The sequence below is a fragment of the Mixophyes fleayi genome, chromosome 5 (genome assembly GCF_038048845.1).
Source record: "Mixophyes fleayi isolate aMixFle1 chromosome 5, aMixFle1.hap1, whole genome shotgun sequence".
NCBI lineage: Eukaryota > Metazoa > Chordata > Amphibia > Anura > Limnodynastidae > Mixophyes > Mixophyes fleayi.
In genome coordinates, this window is record NC_134406.1 from 268,330,980 (window position 1) to 268,349,483 (window position 18,504).

General features: G+C 41.9%; 1 long non-coding RNA gene across 1 annotated transcript in view; it reads right to left on the reverse strand.

Annotated features, from left to right (window-relative positions):
* LOC142159310 (uncharacterized) overlaps positions 1 to 18,504 on the reverse strand; it is a 361,481-nt gene that overhangs the window by 313,224 nt on the left and 29,753 nt on the right. The gene's annotated exons all lie outside the window — the stretch shown is intronic.

Below are 18,504 nucleotides of genomic sequence, written 5' to 3' on the forward strand. Positions count from 1 at the left end.
ATAGTGACATAGTTGCCATGGCAACATGACATGGCAAAAAATGGAGCACGACATCCTCAAATTTTGAATAGCGTAATTTAAAAAGCAACTTAAATTTCTAGTTAGTGGTTTGATCGGTCACTCCATGCCGCGAAGCTTTGCTTTCATGTAATTGCAGATTTTTGCAATACTTACATTTCATTTAAAATACAGCAGAATAATGGTTTGATAAGAAAGGAATGTAATAGCATCATTTGGAGCTTCACTTTGTTGCCAAGCCAAGCAAAATACCAGCACGGGGATGGAGACTGCAGTTAGTGACACTGAACAGGCTTTTTTTTTTTTTAAATTGTAACAATTTATTGCTTGAACAATACAGGAGAAGAGTTGCAAATCTTAAAAGAAGAAAAACACTTGTGACACTCAACATTCAGAACATTATTGTGCAACCTTTTATTAATGCAGGCCTTTCATCTTCTAGTGGCTGAATAATGCCTTAAAAACACATTCCGGACTTATCGGAAAGATAAGCGAGTCATAGAGAGTTGTTGTGTTGTGAAGTTGCGGTCTGGGTACATTTAAACACGAGTGAGTAGTGTTTTTAATAATAAAATGCCGATATAAGCTGTTTTATTTTTAGACTAATTAAGCAAGCAGCACTTTTAGGCGGTGGGTTACGTAGGATGGTTTGGGGGTATTTTCTAATACTAACTAACGGGAACAGTCCACAAACTACAAGGGGAGCTATTTAAAATAATAAGTTCCAGGTTACTTTGTTGCGGCATTTGTTAAATAAAGGAATATTTTACTGAAACATTAGTCAATAACACAGTTGCTAAAGAAAGTCTTACGTTCGTCAAGTTTAACCCTTCGTCATCAGTATCTTTTGTTAGATGATATTCATAGTTATATAGACACATAAAAAGCACATTTCTGTTTAAACCTTAGAATTGGTGGTGGCTAAACTCAGGGGTACATAGTCTAATGGGAAACCAAATTTTTACCAGGGACCTCTGCAAGAGAGTGATGAATTTTGTTGCAAGGAACCCACCGGTCTTGGCCCGCAGGCTAGTCTCGATAGCTGAATGGTGAGGTCAGCTGGGCAGCCCAGGTTCAAAACCAGCATCCAATCCAAGGTCAGGAGCAAGAGCAACAGATGTACCGTGGAATAATAAGGCAGGGGAGCAGGGACAAAAACAAACGTAGTTGAACAAAGTTGTACGCAGTTTTTCAGTAGAGAAGTTTAGAAAATAAGGTGTAGAACCTGTTGCACAGACAGCATTAAATTAATACCGGCAATACCGACAGCAATACTGTAAGAAAAAATAAAAAAACTGAACGAATTAGATTAATTGTCAACATTTCAAACCGAACCTGGAGCTACATAATTCTAAAATGTAACTGCCAGGATGTATGACTTCCTTTGTATCAGTAGCTCTGGGAGAAGGAATAGACATTACAGGCTGCTGCCTAAGGTATAAGGAAGATTAGGGGAACAGATGCTGCACTGAACACAACATTTCACTTTTATTTTCACATGCGGGTGTAGTACCTATTAACGGTACTGACTACCCCGACAGACAAGACAACGGCATGAGGAGTCCCATTCAATAGTACACCGGCCTGGCAAAAAAACTTACTGGAATGCAGATTACTTCATATCATGACTCGCTCTGTTGCCGACTGGAGAAAATGACATTATCACCGACCACGACTTGGCTTAAAGCGGCGATGGATGGACCCACCTGTCATTTATGTCATGTACGTACTATTCTAGGGGTTAGGGGTATTAGGGTTAGGAGTTAGGGTTAACCCTAATCCTAACCCTAACCCTAACCTTAGGTATAGCTCAGGTATTCTATGTAGTATGTGACAAGGAATTATATATAAATGTGTACAAATATATCTGTAGTATTGCAAAGATGTAAAAGATGTGTAAAATGTTGTACGTTTTTCAGCTACAAATAGACTGTAAAGTGAACAAATGCAACAATTCAGCACAAGTATAAATGGTTTATTAATTTCCTTTACTTAAATAGTAAAAATAACAAGTAACAAAAAAACAACAATGAAAATAATAATACAGATATCAGATAAAAAAAAACAGCTGTTTGATTTCTAAAACTATGGTGATCTTCATAGAAGTCTCTTCTTGCCTTAGTTTCCGCATTTGGATTTTATTTATTTTTTTATTTTGTTTTCTTGATTTTTTTCCCCTCCCACCATTTTTACTGTTTAAGTAAAGGAAAAAGAACCATTTTTACTTGTGCTGAATTGTTGCATGTGTTCACTTTATAGTCCATTTGCAGCTGAAAAACGTATAACATTTTTAACATCTTTGCACATATTTATTTGCAATACTACAGAGATATTTGTACACATTTATATAATTCCATTTCACATACTACATATTATACCTGAGCTATACCTTTAAGAAGTCACTAATGTTGTGCTAGACATTTTCTTTCTTTTGCGATTATACTATACTATAGTGATTATACTATACTATAGTGATTATACTGTTATAGGACACTGTCTAGTTTCTATGCGGGTGCTAGTAAACCTGCTTGCCGAGCTCACCTTTAAGTACAGTTCCATTGTTGGTCTTTAATTTCACAGAATCCCTTTATCACTCCCCAGAGCGCCTGTCAATCTTATTGAGGTATGATAATGCTCTTACAATGCACTAGCTATGGGGACGTAGCTTGGTGACACAGGTTATGTGGGACACTACTGGGGCATAGAATATTGTCATTGAAGGTGTGGAAATGTCTGGAAAGGATCTAAAATATGAAAGAGAGCAAGTAAAGAAGTGGCAGATAAAACCTCCTGTGTTTGCACATAGCCTGCACAGCAGGTTATCATGACAATGTCAAATGTCTGCGTTCCCCTTCAACTGCCAAAACCTCTCAGTTCCCATGTCCGGGACTCCTGCCTTTAGTCAGATATTTACGCCCCTCTGGTCCATTACTTCATTTGACTTTTGAACCAGAGTGCTGCAGACACGTTTGTGTTGATGGCTGCTGATTGGCTAGCCTTCATCACTGAGCAATCAGTTAAGAGCAACACATGGGAGTCAGCAGCACTAATTTTCAACACGTTCCTGCCAGTAGCAGGAGGGGAATCTGCCTTCCTTGAAGAACCACAGGTGGGTATCTCCCAACTAGTGTGTGACCTCCTTGATTATACATTTAGAGGGGATGTGAAACTGCTTTAAAACACCAAACATGAACCAATATTTCCTTTACTGATATTGCCCTATTTTTACAGCTCCTGGATGACACGATGACAGCAACACAGTAATACACTGTACAACATATAAAGGATGTTGTACTTCTTAGTGCTTACCCTAAGGTCTATTCTGACCTACTTAATAGAAAGAGCAAACAAATCCCAATTAAATAAGTAAAAAAAAAAAGACAAAACTTTTCTAGAAAACATACCCTTACTTCTTTCTAGCCCCGGCAACTTTTCCTACACTACAGTCAGCTAGGTATATCCGTACCAAAGTAAACAGATATAAGGGAATACAATACATATTCTGGGGGAGGGGCATTTTAATTAAATATAAATAGTCAGTGCATTACTAGTAGAATTATGAAAAGTGTATTTTGTTTGCTAATTTTGTAATTTTAAGAATACTACAAACTAAACAACTTCCTAAAATAATGTTGAAGAAAATTCTTACTGTCAAAGAACCCCTTCTTCATCCTGAAGTTCCCCAAACAATCTAAAATTCACTTTTATACTTTAACAAATAAATAAAGAATTCGCATTTGACCAGCACAAAGCAAAATGCAAATAATGTACCTGGTAATGAAGCTTCATTGTACCACTGATAATCAAGGGGTTAAAAGATTTGCATAAGGTCGTCACATCGCTATTGTTGAGCTTTTCAACAGTAAACTCTTCTATTGTACTTTTTACAACCAATTCCACAACCAAATATACATCATAAATGAGATATTTTGTAATAAATGGAGAATAAATACATTTTATAATTTGAATATTCTGTAGACCACAGAGCACTTCCACGTCTGAATTATGCAGCCGTTTTGGGCCCGATAACATAACACCTTGAATTATGACTCAGCCAGCAACACAAATACCTCCAACAAGTTGTACAGAGTATCTGCGGTAATAATTAAAGGGTTGAATACTTTCATTTTGAGCTCTTCCTTTGTGTAACAGAAATAATAAAAAGAAAAACATCTGCAGGAAATTGACTTGCTACAATTTGAATAATTAGAACCTGAATTATCAGAATGTATCACTTTGTAACTCCGGCAAAGCAGCGCAGAGTGCTCCGAGGACAGAGGCGATTTTATAATGTTACACACTCAAAGAATTATATCTAAACTACCCTTTAAAGTTCATGACATGATATTATCTCTCGGAAAATCGCTTTTCAAATATTACCAACATATTTTTTTATACTAAAAAAAAAGATCTATAGGTTGTTTCAACATCTCATGTTTTAAAAACAGTAATCTAGCAGATAAGACCATTATCATAACAGATGCCATGTTCCCTACTTTACATATCAGACGTTCAAGTGTTCTATTTAAATCTGGCTGTAAGATAAAGTCTTGTATCCAAGCTTTGCCACTAGAAAGCAAATTGCTACAATGTTTCATGTAGGAAACATTCTACTTGTTTTTTTCAGTTACAACAGATTGCAGAGACAATACTAGTCTTATTCGACTCCGGTTGTGTACTATAAAATGTGCCAAGTCCCTAAAGTCCACCTTTACTTCCTTTTATGGGTTAAAGGCAGTTAAATGATTTAGTAACCTATTCTCTGTGTATGGCTATATGACCCAATTGTATTTTGGGGAAATGTCTTTTAAGTGTTCTACACTCGCCTCATACACTTTCTTTCCTCACACAACCTATTGGATCCTCTTCAGTCAGGCCTTCGTTCTGCACAGAGACTGCGTTGACCAATGTTGTCAATGATTTGATCACAGCAAAAATTGAAGGCTGTTACTCTCTTCTAATTCTCCTGGATCTCTCTGCTGCATTTGACACTGTTGACCACTCTCTCCTCATACAGACGCTCCTTTGGATTTCAGTATAATCTTTATGTGGATGATACACAAATTTATATATCCTCTCCTGATATCTCACCAGCCTGTGTTACTGACTATTTCTGCCATCTCTTCCTGGATGTCCTCTTGCCAAATCAAAATCAATCTTTCAAAAACAGAGGTAATTATATTCCCACCTGCCAGCAGAATTACCTGTCACGGCAATAGGTTTTCTGGGATCTGTCTCGGGACCCTTGGGACTAGCTGTGGCAGGAATGTAGTGGAAGCTGGGAGGTCGGATGAATGTCTTGCTCATAGAGGTTACTCTATTCCTGTATACCGTTCATACTCTGCCATGCTGCTTTGGCCCTCCTTCACACTCTGCCATGCTGCCTTTACTCCTCCTTCACACTGTGCCATGCTGCCTTTACTCCTCCTTCACACTCTGCCATGCTGCCTTTACTCCCCCTTCACACTCTGCCTTGCTGCCTTTACTCCTCCTTCACACTCTGCCATGCTGCCTTTACTCCCCCTTCACACTCTGCCATGCTGCCTTTACTCCTCCTTCACACTCTGCCATGCTGCCTTTACTCCTCCTTCACACTCTGCCATGCTGCCTTTACTCCTCCTTCACACTCTGCCATGCTGCCTTTACTCCTCCTTCACACTCTGCCATGCTGCCTTTACTCCCCCTTCACACTCTGCCATGCTGCCTTTACTCCCCCTTCACACTCTGCCATGCTGCCTTTACTCCCCCTTCACACTCTGCCATGTGCCTTTACTCCTCCTTCACACTCTGCCATGCTGCCTTTACTCCCCCTTCACACTCTGCCATGCTGCCTTTACTCCTCCTTCATACTCTGCCATGCTGCCTTTACTCCTCCTTCACACTCTGCCATGCTGCCTTTACTCCCCCTTCACACTCTGCCATGCTGCCTTTACTCCCCCTTCACACTCTGCCATGTGCCTTTACTCCTCCTTCACACTCTGCCATGCTGCCTTTACTCCCCCTTCACACTCTGCCATGCTGCCTTTACTCCTCCTTCATACTCTGCCATGCTGCCTTTACTCCTCCTTCACACTCTGCCATGCTGCCTTTACTCCTCCTTCACACTCTGCCATGCTGCCTTTACTCCCCCTTCACACTCTGCCATGTGCCTTTACTCCCCCTTCACACTCTGCCATACTGCCTTTACTCCCCCTTCACACTCTGCCATGCTGCCTTTACTCCTCCTTCACACTCTGCCATGCTGCCTTGACTCCTCCTTCACACTCTGCCATGCTGCCTTTACTCCTCCTTCACACTCTGCCATGCTGCCTTTACTCCCCCTTCACACTCTGCCATGCTGCCTTTACTCCTCCTTCACACTCTGCCATGCTGCCTTTACTCCTCCTTCACACTCTGCCATGCTGCCTTTACTCCCCCTTCACACTCTGCCATGCTGCCTTTACTCCCCCTTCACACTCTGCCATGCTGCCTTTACTCCCCCTTCACACTCTGCCATGCTGCCTTTACTCCCCCTTCGCACTCTACCATGCTGCCTTTACTGCCCCTTCACACTCTGCCATGCTGCCTTTACTGCCCCTTCACACTCTGCCATGCTGCCTTTACTCCTCCTTCACACTCTGCCATGCTGCCTTTACTCCTCCTTCACACTCTGCCATGCTGCCTTTACTCCCCCTTCACACTCTGCCATGCTGCCTTTACTCCCCCTTCACACTCTGCCATGCTGCCTTTACTCCTCCTTCACACTCTGCCATGCTGCCTTTACTCCCCCTTCACACTCTGCCATGCTGCCTTTACTCCTCCTTCACACTCTGCCATACTGCCTTTACTCCCCCTTCGCACTCTACCATGCTGCCTTTACTCCCCCTTCACACTCTACCATGCTGCCTTTACTCCTCCTTCACACTCTGCCATACTGCCTTTACTCCCCCTTCGCACTCTACCATGCTGCCTTTACTCCCCCTTCACACTCTACCATGCTGCCTTTACTCCCCCTTCACACTCTGCCATGCTGCCTTTACTCCTCCTTCACACTCTGCCATGCTGCCTTTACTCCCCCTTCACACTCTGCCATGCTGCCTTTACTCCTCCTTCGCACTCTGCCATGCTGCCTTTACTCCCCCTTCACACTCTGCCATGCTGCCTTTACTCCTCCTTCGCACTCTGCCATGCTGCCTTTACTCCCCCTTCACACTCTGCCATGCTGCCTTTACTCCCCCTTCACACTCTGCCATGCTGCCTTTACTCCTCCTTCACACTCTGCCATACTGCCTTTACTCCCCCTTCGCACTCTACCATGCTGCCTTTACTCCCCCTTCACACTCTGCCATGCTGCCTTTACTCCCCCTTCACACTCTGCCATGCTGCCTTTACTCCTCCTTCACACTCTGCCATGCTGCCTTTACTCCCCCTTCACACTCTGCCATGCTGCCTTTACTCCTCCTTCACACTCTGCCATGCTGCCTTTACTCCCCCTTCACACTCTGCCATGCTGCCTTTACTCCTCCTTCGCACTCTGCCATGCTGCCTTTACTGCCCCTTCACACTCTGCCATGCTGCCTTTACTCCCCCTTCACACTCTGCCATGTGCCTTTACTGCCCCTTCACACTCTGCCATGCTGCCTTTACTGCCCCTTCACACTCTGCCATGCTGCCTTTACTCCCCCTTCACACTCTGCCATGTGCCTTTACTCCCCCTTCACACTCTGCCATGCTGCCTTTACTCCTCCTTCGCACTCTGCCATGCTGCCTTTACTCCCCCTTCACACTCTGCCATGTGCCTTTACTCCTCCTTCACACTCTGCCATGCTGCCTTTACTCCCCCTTCACACTCTGCCATGCTGCCTTTACTCCTCCTTCACACTCTGCCATGCTGCCTTTACTCCCCCTTCACACTCTGCCATGTGCCTTTACTCCCCCTTCACACTCTGCCATGCTGCCTTTACTCCCCCTTCACACTCTGCCATGCTGCCTTTACTCCCCCTTCACACTCTGCCATGCTGCCTTTACTCCTCCTTCACACTCTGCCATACTGCCTTTACTCCCCCTTCGCACTCTGCCATGCTGCCTTTACTCCTCATTCACACTCTGCCATGCTGCCTTTACTCCCCCTTCGCACTCTACCATGCTGCCTTTACTTCTCCTTCGCACTCTGCCATGCTGCCTTTACTCCTCCTTCGCACTCTGCCATGCTGCCTTTACTCCTCCTTCGCACTCTGCCATGCTGCCTTTACTCCCCCTTCGCACTCTACCATGCTGCCTTTACTCCTCCTTCACACTCTGCCATGCTGCCTTTACTCCTCCTTCACACTCTGCCATGCTGCCTTTACTCCCCCTTCACACTCTGCCATGCTGCCTTTACTCCTCCTTCACACTCTGCCATGCTGCCTTTACTCCCCCTTCACACTCTGCCATGCTGCCTTTACTCCCCCTTCACACTCTGCCATGCTGCCTTTACTCCCCCTTCACACTCTGCCATGCTGCCTTTACTCCCCCTTCACACTCTGCCATGCTGCCTTTACTCCCCCTTCACACTCTGCCATGCTGCCTTTACTCCCCCTTCACACTCTGCCATGCTGCCTTTACTCCCCCTTCACACTCTGCCATGCTGCCTTTACTCCTCCTTCACACTCTGCCATGCTGCCTTTACTCCCCCTTCACACTCTGCCATGCTGCCTTTACTCCCCCTTCACACTCTGCCATGCTGCCTTTACTCCCCCTTCACACTCTGCCATGCTGCCTTTACTCCTCCTTCACACTCTGCCATGCTGCCTTTACTCCCCCTTCGCACTCTGCCATGCTGCCTTTACTCCCCCTTCACACTCTGCCATGCTGCCTTTACTTCCCCTTCACACTCTGCCATGCTGCCTTGACTCCTCCTTCACACTCTGCCATGCTGCCTTTACTCCTCCTTCACACTCTGCCATGCTGCCTTTGATCCCCCTTACTTCCGTTCTTCACTTACCTTTTTTATCTGCTTCTCTCTTTCCTTTTCTTCTCTTCTTGTCTTCTGTCTTCTTGCTGATTCCTCTCTGCGCCGCTCCTCACTGAACGTCGGGCGTTATGACGTCACGCCCGACATTCAGTGCGAACAGAGCAGAGAGGAGGGAGGAGGGGCGCCGGTGCCATGATCACGGGAGTATTTTTTTATTCTTATTTTTTTTTTTAAGGTACCCGCTCCCCCCACCAATGAAGAGGGGAGCTATCAGGGTTGGGGCCTACCAGGGGATACCCAGACTCCTCGGCGGACCAGTTCGACCCTGGCCGGATTTACGGCCAGAATTGATATTTTTCAAAACCACAAGTTTACAAATCGCCACCCCGATTTTAACAATGATGAACATACAAACCACTGGATTTACTAAGCTGGGGTTTTCAAAACTGCAGCAAAACAGCCAAAATGAAAGAGGTAGTTGTGAGTGGCGAAATTGCTCAAACTGCTGCTGTTAGAGCTATTTTGCCATTCAGAACATAAGGGGAAGCATCAATCAAATACAAATTATTGAGTCAATCATTATTTATTTATTAAGGTGCAAAATTAATTTATAATTTACTTATGAGGATTTTTTTAAAAAATTTTTAAGGGGGCAAAATTATTGAATTATTATATTATTCTGGCACTATGTAATGCCAAATTGTGCAACAAATATAATATTATTAATAACATTAAGTGATTGCTAATGGTGAATTATTGTTTTGATTGCACAATTTGGCATTACATATAATTTTGCCCCCTCATAATTAAATTATGAATTTATTTAGCACTTTAATCAATAAATAATGCTTGCCTCAATAATTTATATATGTTTGATGCTTCCTCTTATGTTCGGAATGGCAAACCAGCTCAAACAGCAGCAGTTTGCCAATCAGAGACAGGTATTTAAAAACAAGTCTTTTGGATGGGGGTTTTGATGACATTTTTAACCAAACCGCCAGTGATTTCGACAAAATCGCAGGAGATTTAGCTTTTTCAATCCGGCATACATCGTCATCCATTTTAAATCGCAGCCTCAACATGCCCTATAGTAAATTTGGAGCACTAAACCGCTGGCGATGTTTGGCGGTTTCAAACCGCCACCAAACTCGATTCTTAGTAAATCTAGCCCCTACCATCTATTTTGCACACAATGGCTAGATTGATAGTCCTTCAAATCGTTCATTCCCCTACTGGTCTACTCCGTCAATCTTAAATGCAATATAAATTGCTTCTACTAATATATAAGACCATCAACAAAACTGCACCAACATCTCCTCACTTGCTTCAAAATATCTCCCAACTCAACATCTCAATTCTGGACAAGATCTGTGACTCTCATCCACTCTCCTTACCTGCTCCCATTCCTGGTCACAGGACTTTTGGAATTCACTCCCATGCACAATAAAACTTTCCTCTGGTCCTCAATACTTCAAATGCTCTCTGAAAACCCACTTCTTCAGGCAAGCTTATAAAATTCCTCAACCGCCCTCTTAACCACCCTAGTTTACCCTATTTCCACCCTTTACACAGGTCACACAAGACAACAAGCCTCGGACCAACATTACTGGATCATGTAGACAACTAAGCACCTTTGCTATCTGGCTGGACCAATATGCAATATGATGCAGCACTTACCCACGTGTATCAAACTCCCATTGTTCCATAGATTGTAAGCCTGCGAGCAGGGTTCTCTTACCTCTTTGTCTGTATTACAGTATTGTTTTATTACTGTGCTTGTTTCCAATTGTAAAGCGCTATGGAATATGTTAGCGCTATATAAATAAATAAATGTTGATGTTGATATGGTTGTTCTCTTCCCCCAATTGTCATATATTCCCCCACCCCAACCAAGATGATGACAATGATGACCAAAACTCCAGCCATTTAGAAGCATGGGTTTTCAGTGTTTTCCAGGGAGCACTGGCAGCAAAATTTTACAACTGACATGTTTTGGATAATATAATTTTTGTAACCTTGTTGGGGGTGATCTAGGTGGAGAGTGGATGACAGCAGGGATGGATCTAATCCTTGGATAGGAGGGACAGTTGCGTTCTTATGTAGGCCAAGTACAGTGAGGTTGTGATTGCCCAACTGCAAGCACATGTAGACTGGGATAAATATGCACATGTTCCTGAAGAGGTCGTTTTGAGCAGGTGCAAATACCAGACGATGATGGTCATCAGCACTAAACCGCTGGCCACTTGCTGCTTGCGAAAGATCTTTCTTTGTTGCTCGGGCATAGAAAATGTTTCTGTGTGCGCGTTTAAGCAAAACCTTTTTTTTTGTTCCATACATGAGACGGGGAGTTGTTTCTTCTGTATTAGGTTTTAGAAGTTTTATTGATGCTTAATAGCAAATGCCTATGTTACAAATAAAATAAATGGTTAAAAACACATGGGACATAAGCGTATGTAAAGTATGCTGGGTGTAAACAAGGCACATATACTTATTTGTGTGACATCACCAAAGGCGATTTTGCATTGGTTCTCGTCTGCTCTTCACCTCGTCAGTATACTCCTAAGTGTTCAGGTTAAGGAGGGCTTGAATTGAAAACTAGCCGAAACTCTATATTTGCATTTAAATATGTTATGGAATCTAGTTTCTACTTGTCGTTGAATATTTGTCTGGAACAAATCAATGTAATATTATATCATAATACAGTCATTTTGTTTTACATAGTGCAGCTAAAGTACTTGTGAATCTTGAGTTGGAGGAAGGGTGGGGGGGTGATTTATGGCTTATCCATTGTTGCTTAATTTCCATAATTTGGAGAATAGCTCTAGTTACTGTATAACTAATGCATCATCTTCTGTGTTTCATCTTCATCAATGATTAGTTCTTTACTCACATTGTCAATACCTGACCAGCATCAGCACTGGTCACCTACTCATGTGATACATAATATGACTATATACATATATGTGTTCATTGGGTTGGAGAGGAAAGTAGCTGATTCCTCAGACCGCCCTTCTTATTCTGCCTCATTAATATGTTGCTAATGCCACAATTATCGCTTTTAACATTTTACTTTTGTAACTTGTTTTTCATCTTAGGTGATATATGCTTTGAAATCACTGTGTTGAAAACTGTATATAGGTGAGACTACACGGGGTTTAGGATTTGTTGAGGTTTGCACAACTTGAAGCCTAACGGCACGATGATTGGAATTTATTCTTTTTTCTATAAAGTTAAAATTACTTTTTTTGATATGTGTCTTTTTTTCTTTTTTAGGATGTTACAAGATCTTTATGTAGTGAGTGCTGTTTTTATGTAGTTTTGTTTTTAATATATCGTACATCACTTTATAAGGCAAGCTTTTTATCTACCGGTATTTTTCTAAGTCTGGTTTCCATGGAAACCTGTTTCTTTGCATCGACATTATGATCAGTATTACTATGGAACAGTTAAGTCTTTGACAACTTTCTATTCAGCTCATTTCATCCATTATTAAGAATAACATATAGTTCATATTGCTTGTTGATGCCTACCATAGGGATGTTAGTTGTAATGTCAGTTGTTTATTTATGAATGTCATGGTGACCTGGCGTTGACATCATGGCGCTGATGCAGGAATGACGTCATGTCGGGGCAGCACGGTGGCTCAGTGGTTAGCACTTCTGCCTCACAACACTGGGGTCATGAGTTCAATTCCCGACCATGGCCTTATCTGTGTGGAGCTTGTATGTTCTACCCGTGTTTGCGTGGCTTTCCTCCAGGTGCTCTGGTTTCCTCCCATACTCCAAAAACATACAAGTAGGTTAATTGGCCGCTATCAAAATTGACTCTAGTCTGTCTCTCTCTGTCTGTCTGTGTGTATGTTAGGGAATTTAGACTGTAAGCTCCAATGAAGCAGGGACTGATGTGAATGAGTTCTCTGTACAGCGCTGCGGAATCAGTGGCGCTATATAAATAAATGGTGATGATGATGATGTTGCTTAGCGATGGTGACGTCATGCGTCTGTGACAGATTATTTCTGAAACATTATTGTGGGCAGAAATGAGGCACAAGGTTCAGACATGAGACACAAGGTAGAGGACCCTGAGAGCTTACACTCTAAAGCCAGGGAATAATGATATACAATAGTAGGAATGGTAGTGAGGTCTAGTTTGGTCCCATTATGGTGCAGGGCCTGGGTGATACAGAGTCCTGGATGGTCCAGATGTCTATTTGGGAAACGTCCAGGATGGTGCAGGAACCATGGTGGTGTTTAGGCCGAGGTAATGTAGAAACCCAGGTGGTGGTAATGGAGATATGACAGTGGTAATGTAAACTGGTAAAAACAACAACAAGGCAACACTATGACCTAGAAATATTATAGTAGAGCAGTACAATGGCAAAGGCAATATAGTACAAGAATGGAAGAGCTAAGAGCAGTAAATACATAGACAATTGGAAAATAAGGTAAAGGGGAATTAGTGGCAGGAGAGCAGTGAAGAGACAGGTGCAGGAGTGCAGAGACAGGGGCAGTAGTGAAGAGACAGGGGCAATAGTGCAGAGACAGGGGCAGGAGTGAAGAGACAGGGGCAGTAGTGAAGACGCAGGGGTAGGAGTAAAGAGGCAGGGGCAGTAGTGAAGAGGCAGGGGCAGTAGTGATGAGGCAGGGGCAGTAGTGAAGCGGCAGGGGCAGTAGTGAAGAGGCAGGGGCAGTAGTGATGAGGCAGGGGCAGTAGTGATGAGGCAGGGGCAGTAGTGCAGAGACAGGGGCAGTAGTGCAGAGACAGGGGCAGTAGTGCTCATCGGGGGGGGGGGCATACTGGGCCCCATGATTTCTGAAGGCGGCCCTGCTGGCAGGTATCAGAGGTTGTGTCCTATACCTTCAGTCGCATCAGTTAACTGTGCAATTCTTAGCACTTTGTGAGAAAAACACAGTGATTCATTAAGGAAGGTAAGGCAAAAATAAATAGTAAATTTCATCCTGAGCAAACCATGTTACAATGCAAGGGGTGAAAATTAGTTTCTTATTTTGCACATTAGTTAAATACCGGCTGCTTTCTCATGCAGCACACAAATATTTCAGGAAGGTCCAGGGGGTTGCAGATCATAGGCTAATTCAAACTAAAGAATCCAAAGGTGGGGGTCATCTCTACAGGGGATGTGCTCCGATCTTCCCGCCAAGACTCCAATTCCAACTAGTCCATTAGCATTTTATAGTCAGCATCATATTACAGGTTTATTCCCTAACATCAATAACTAGAGTATGCAATGTGCGATCTCTTCGCCGAATGAACCGGACAGCTGCTGATGTAAAGGGGCTTAATATGATACCAGACATGACACATTTCCTTTAACCTGTACCATATGTATTACTAATATGCATATAACTTATAATATTACTTATAAACACTACTATATTTTGACATAAATAACTATGTGTTGTGACTATCATTAATGTGTGCTATTTACAAATGTGTGTGTTGGTGCGAATATGTGTAAAAGCATAAAAACTGTTATTGCCACGTGTTGCGGCTGCGTACGCCCTTCCACGCCGCAGCGTACCGTACGCCTCTTTTCAGACAAAGACAACCAAGTTTGCTCGATATTAATTGAAATGACTTTATCCAATTTGCTGACTTGGACATGACGTTCTTCCGTCTTTATAACGTAATCAGAGCATTTCCTGCTCAACAGTTAAGATGACCTGCCTTGATCTGTATTGAAATGTGCTTGTTGGTGCACAGGATTCTCCGTACATTAGGTTAAACACAAGAGCCTGGACCACAAGGCAACAACTATATGTGAACCATTGTCAGATACAATGATTCCAATTTTTAGTTGATTGGAGGACAACTGGTGCTCAAGTTTTGAGAAAACTTTTGAGTAAGTTTTGTGCGTATGTGATTTCTGGTCCAAATTGAGTAAACGTAAGACGGCAGTCTTCAATGTCTCCATAATTAGAAGTATGGAAGTCGATGGTGGTGAGGATGAAGGCAACAACGATGCTGATGTTGGTTATGGTGAGGAACTTGTGGGTTGACCTTTTTTTGCACACTCTAGAATCATCCAGTGAGTGGTGAAAGCCATACTTTAACCCTGGCTATACACATATCTGTTGTGCAATGGATTTAAGTACAGATAGACATACTGAGTAAGTCCATGGTATCTTCTGTCTGCTCAAGCCATCATTTCCCAAAATGACACAGACTGAACAAACTTGAAAGTAATTATTTCTAGAGGTAGCTTTTTTTTTTCACAAGTGTGCTCTAACGGAGAGTGCTCTAGGATGCAGCCTGCTGTACTTTCTCCCCTTTTCCTGTGGCATTATTGCAATCGTTAACCTATGATGACTGATGATGAAGTTTGGATAGCAGTTTTGTCATCAGCTGCATGTACATCATTATCACCATCATCATCACCCTCTTCACCATCAGCAATGACAAGAATGCTAGACATAGTCAGCACAGTGGTTACCATTGCTGCCTCACAGCACTGAGATGATGGGTTTAATACCAGCCACAACCCCATCTGTGTGGAGTATGCTCTCCCCTTGTTTGTGTGGGCTTACACTCCAAAGAATACTAATAGGTTAACTGGTTTCTGACCAAATAAAATCTCTGTGAAGGATTAAATATTATCCGTATACTACTAATATGTGGGCACTATATTAATAACCATTAATACATTATATAGAATTCACATGCACAATTGTATTGTTTGAACTGCCGTCTGGATTGTCAGGTCCTATGTTTTTCTCCCAGTGGATGATGTCTTTCAAATTGTAGATATTTATTTATTAGTGCAATATAAGCCAAAGGGAAATTAAAAGTAAACTGGAACGAGGACTATTCACTGATCGCACTGGTGGCACAGTGGTTAGCGTTACTAGTTCACATGGGTTCGATTCTAACCATGGCACTATCTTTGTGAGGTTTGTATGTCCTCCCTGTATGTGAGTGAGATCATCATCATCATCATCATTTATTTATATAGCGCCAACATATTCCGTAGCGCTTTACAATTGGGATCCCATTGGGTGCACGGTTTCCCCCCACACTCCAAAAAATACTTGAGGGTTTATAGGTTTCTGACAAACTTAATCTATATTAGATATTATGGCCTATATATATATATATATATATATATATGTACATTTAGGATGCCAAGTGACAACTAGTCAATATGTTGACTGTTACTGCTTCCTATGGGGGGGACCCAACTAGTCAATTACTTGAGCAACAACAGCTCATCAAAAAGGCTATTCAACATGTTTCAGAAGAAACTGGATTATATCAATGTAGCGTATCCCACACAACTTATTATATAAGTACGGTGGCTTAGTGGTCAGCACATCCTCACTGCACTGGGGTCATGAATTCAATTACCGACCATGACCTTATCTGTGTGAAGTTTGTATGTTCTCCCCTTGTTTGCCTGGGTTTCCTCCAGGTGCTCCGGTTTACTCCCACACTCCAAAAACATACTGGTAGGTTAATTAGCTGCTATCAAATTAAACCTAGTCTCTTTCTGTGACTGTATGTATTAAGGAATTTAGACTGTAAGCTCCAATGGGGATGGGACTGATGTGAGTTCTGTGTACAGTGCTGTGGAATTAGAGGCGCAATATAAATAGATGACGATGATGATGAAGGATTAGGGAGCCAGACATAAAAATGTAATACCTGGCTTTATATATAGGGAGACACTATGGAGCTTCTATCTTAAATTGATGGAATCTCATTGGATGATTTGCATCTTTTGGTATCTTATGTTGTAGAATGCTTATGTTTAAGTAAGGACCATAAAACAGGATAACAATTAGTAAAAAATATTTCGGAATAGAGATCCTATGATGAGTCCTTTTCTAAAGGAATTCATAATGCAGACCACCTGCCATTTGTACTCAATTTTACCTTTGATGATTGAGTTATTGGGCACAGTCATGGGATCAATCGTGCCCCGACATATGCAAGCTTGTATCTTGTCTGGTGAGATCATGAGTTTGTGTTAAAATGATTTTAAGTATACTAAGTATACTGTTTTCTTATAGATAATGTCTTTTTTATTTGGACCAAATCAGCAGAACTTTTTAATGAAACCTTCACAGTATTGAACATCAATAACACGAATATTAAGTAAACTTTAGACTACAGCAAGGCAGGCCTATCCTTCTAGGATTTAAAAATCCAATGAGATAACAAAGGTAATATAACTACCAATCTTCATATAAAAAATAGTTTATTAGATTCTTGGGTAGCTATCTCCTATCTCCCATCCATTAGGAGTTTTCCTACAGGAAATTTTTTAAGAATTAAAATAAACCGCTCAATTGTTCTGACTTTTAATTTGTTTAAACACAGTATGAACAAGCATCCGAAACATATAGATCCATTGTGAGAGAGCTCTGCATCTGTCTTAGCGGCTACACATCAGCAGGTAATCCTGACCACACTAACCTGAATCTCTAGTTGTACAACCTTGGAGAGGATTTACTTCACTAACACACATTCTCAGACATAACTGAATACTCTATAAATGAGAATTTTCTGTGAAAATGGTCATTGAACGTAATGGTGCCTTCCATAAATTTACACATCCAGAAAAAGTTCTACAATTCTTAAGTCATGGAAAATTCCAATGAACTTTAGGAGCATATTCAATTGTTGGTGTTACACGTGTTGCACCACGCACTATTACCGTCATTACGGTAATAGTGCGCGTAAATACTGGTATTACGGTACTTTTCTCACTGGATTTCAGCTCGCGGCTCAGGGAGCTGCGAGTTGAAATCCGGCTTACTATTACCGTAATACCGGTAATAGTTTTTCCTTGGCGGAAACCGCGGACAATTGAATATGCCCCTTAATGCTTTAACGAATTTCATAATTTTAGAATGTTCACTAGCACCTATATCTTAGTCAAATGAAACAATCTAAATTCGCAACCACAGAATTTTTTGGGGGGGAATTAAATGTCACATTAAAACTCTCTCTTTTTCTTTGTGTAGTATGTTATCCACAGTATGTTCTGAATGTTATTCTTATAGTTCCTCTGATATCTTACACCTGAGATCTGATGGAATACACTGAGCTCCCTGAGAGCTTTCAGAAGAGGTGGGTCCATACACGAACATCCAATCTCTTTGGTTTATATGTGACTTCCTTAGCTATAGTGGAGTAGTTAAATCATTGGCTTATTGAAATTAAATAATAAACTTGTTCTAAAGTTTATTGTTTGAAGTTAATTCACTGGTGTGACCCAGTCTCATCTGATATCACTACTGTGTGCGCCGCTGAATCAGTACTTCATTACTAAATTTAGGAGAGAAGGATGAGCGAAAGAAAGAGAAAAGTGTCCATAAAGAGCAATGTATCTTCACCTTTAAAATGTCCATAGTTGAAGTATATTTTTGCATCCTAGGTACTGACCACCTCATTGGATAGGTCTCAAATTCACACGTCCTCAACATATTGAGCAGTACGGTCTTTGGTCCATACATTACCTTCTCAATCCTTACCAATGAATTTGGTTTATATGTTATTTGTAGAATACAAGATATGTCAGAGAGTAGTTATAA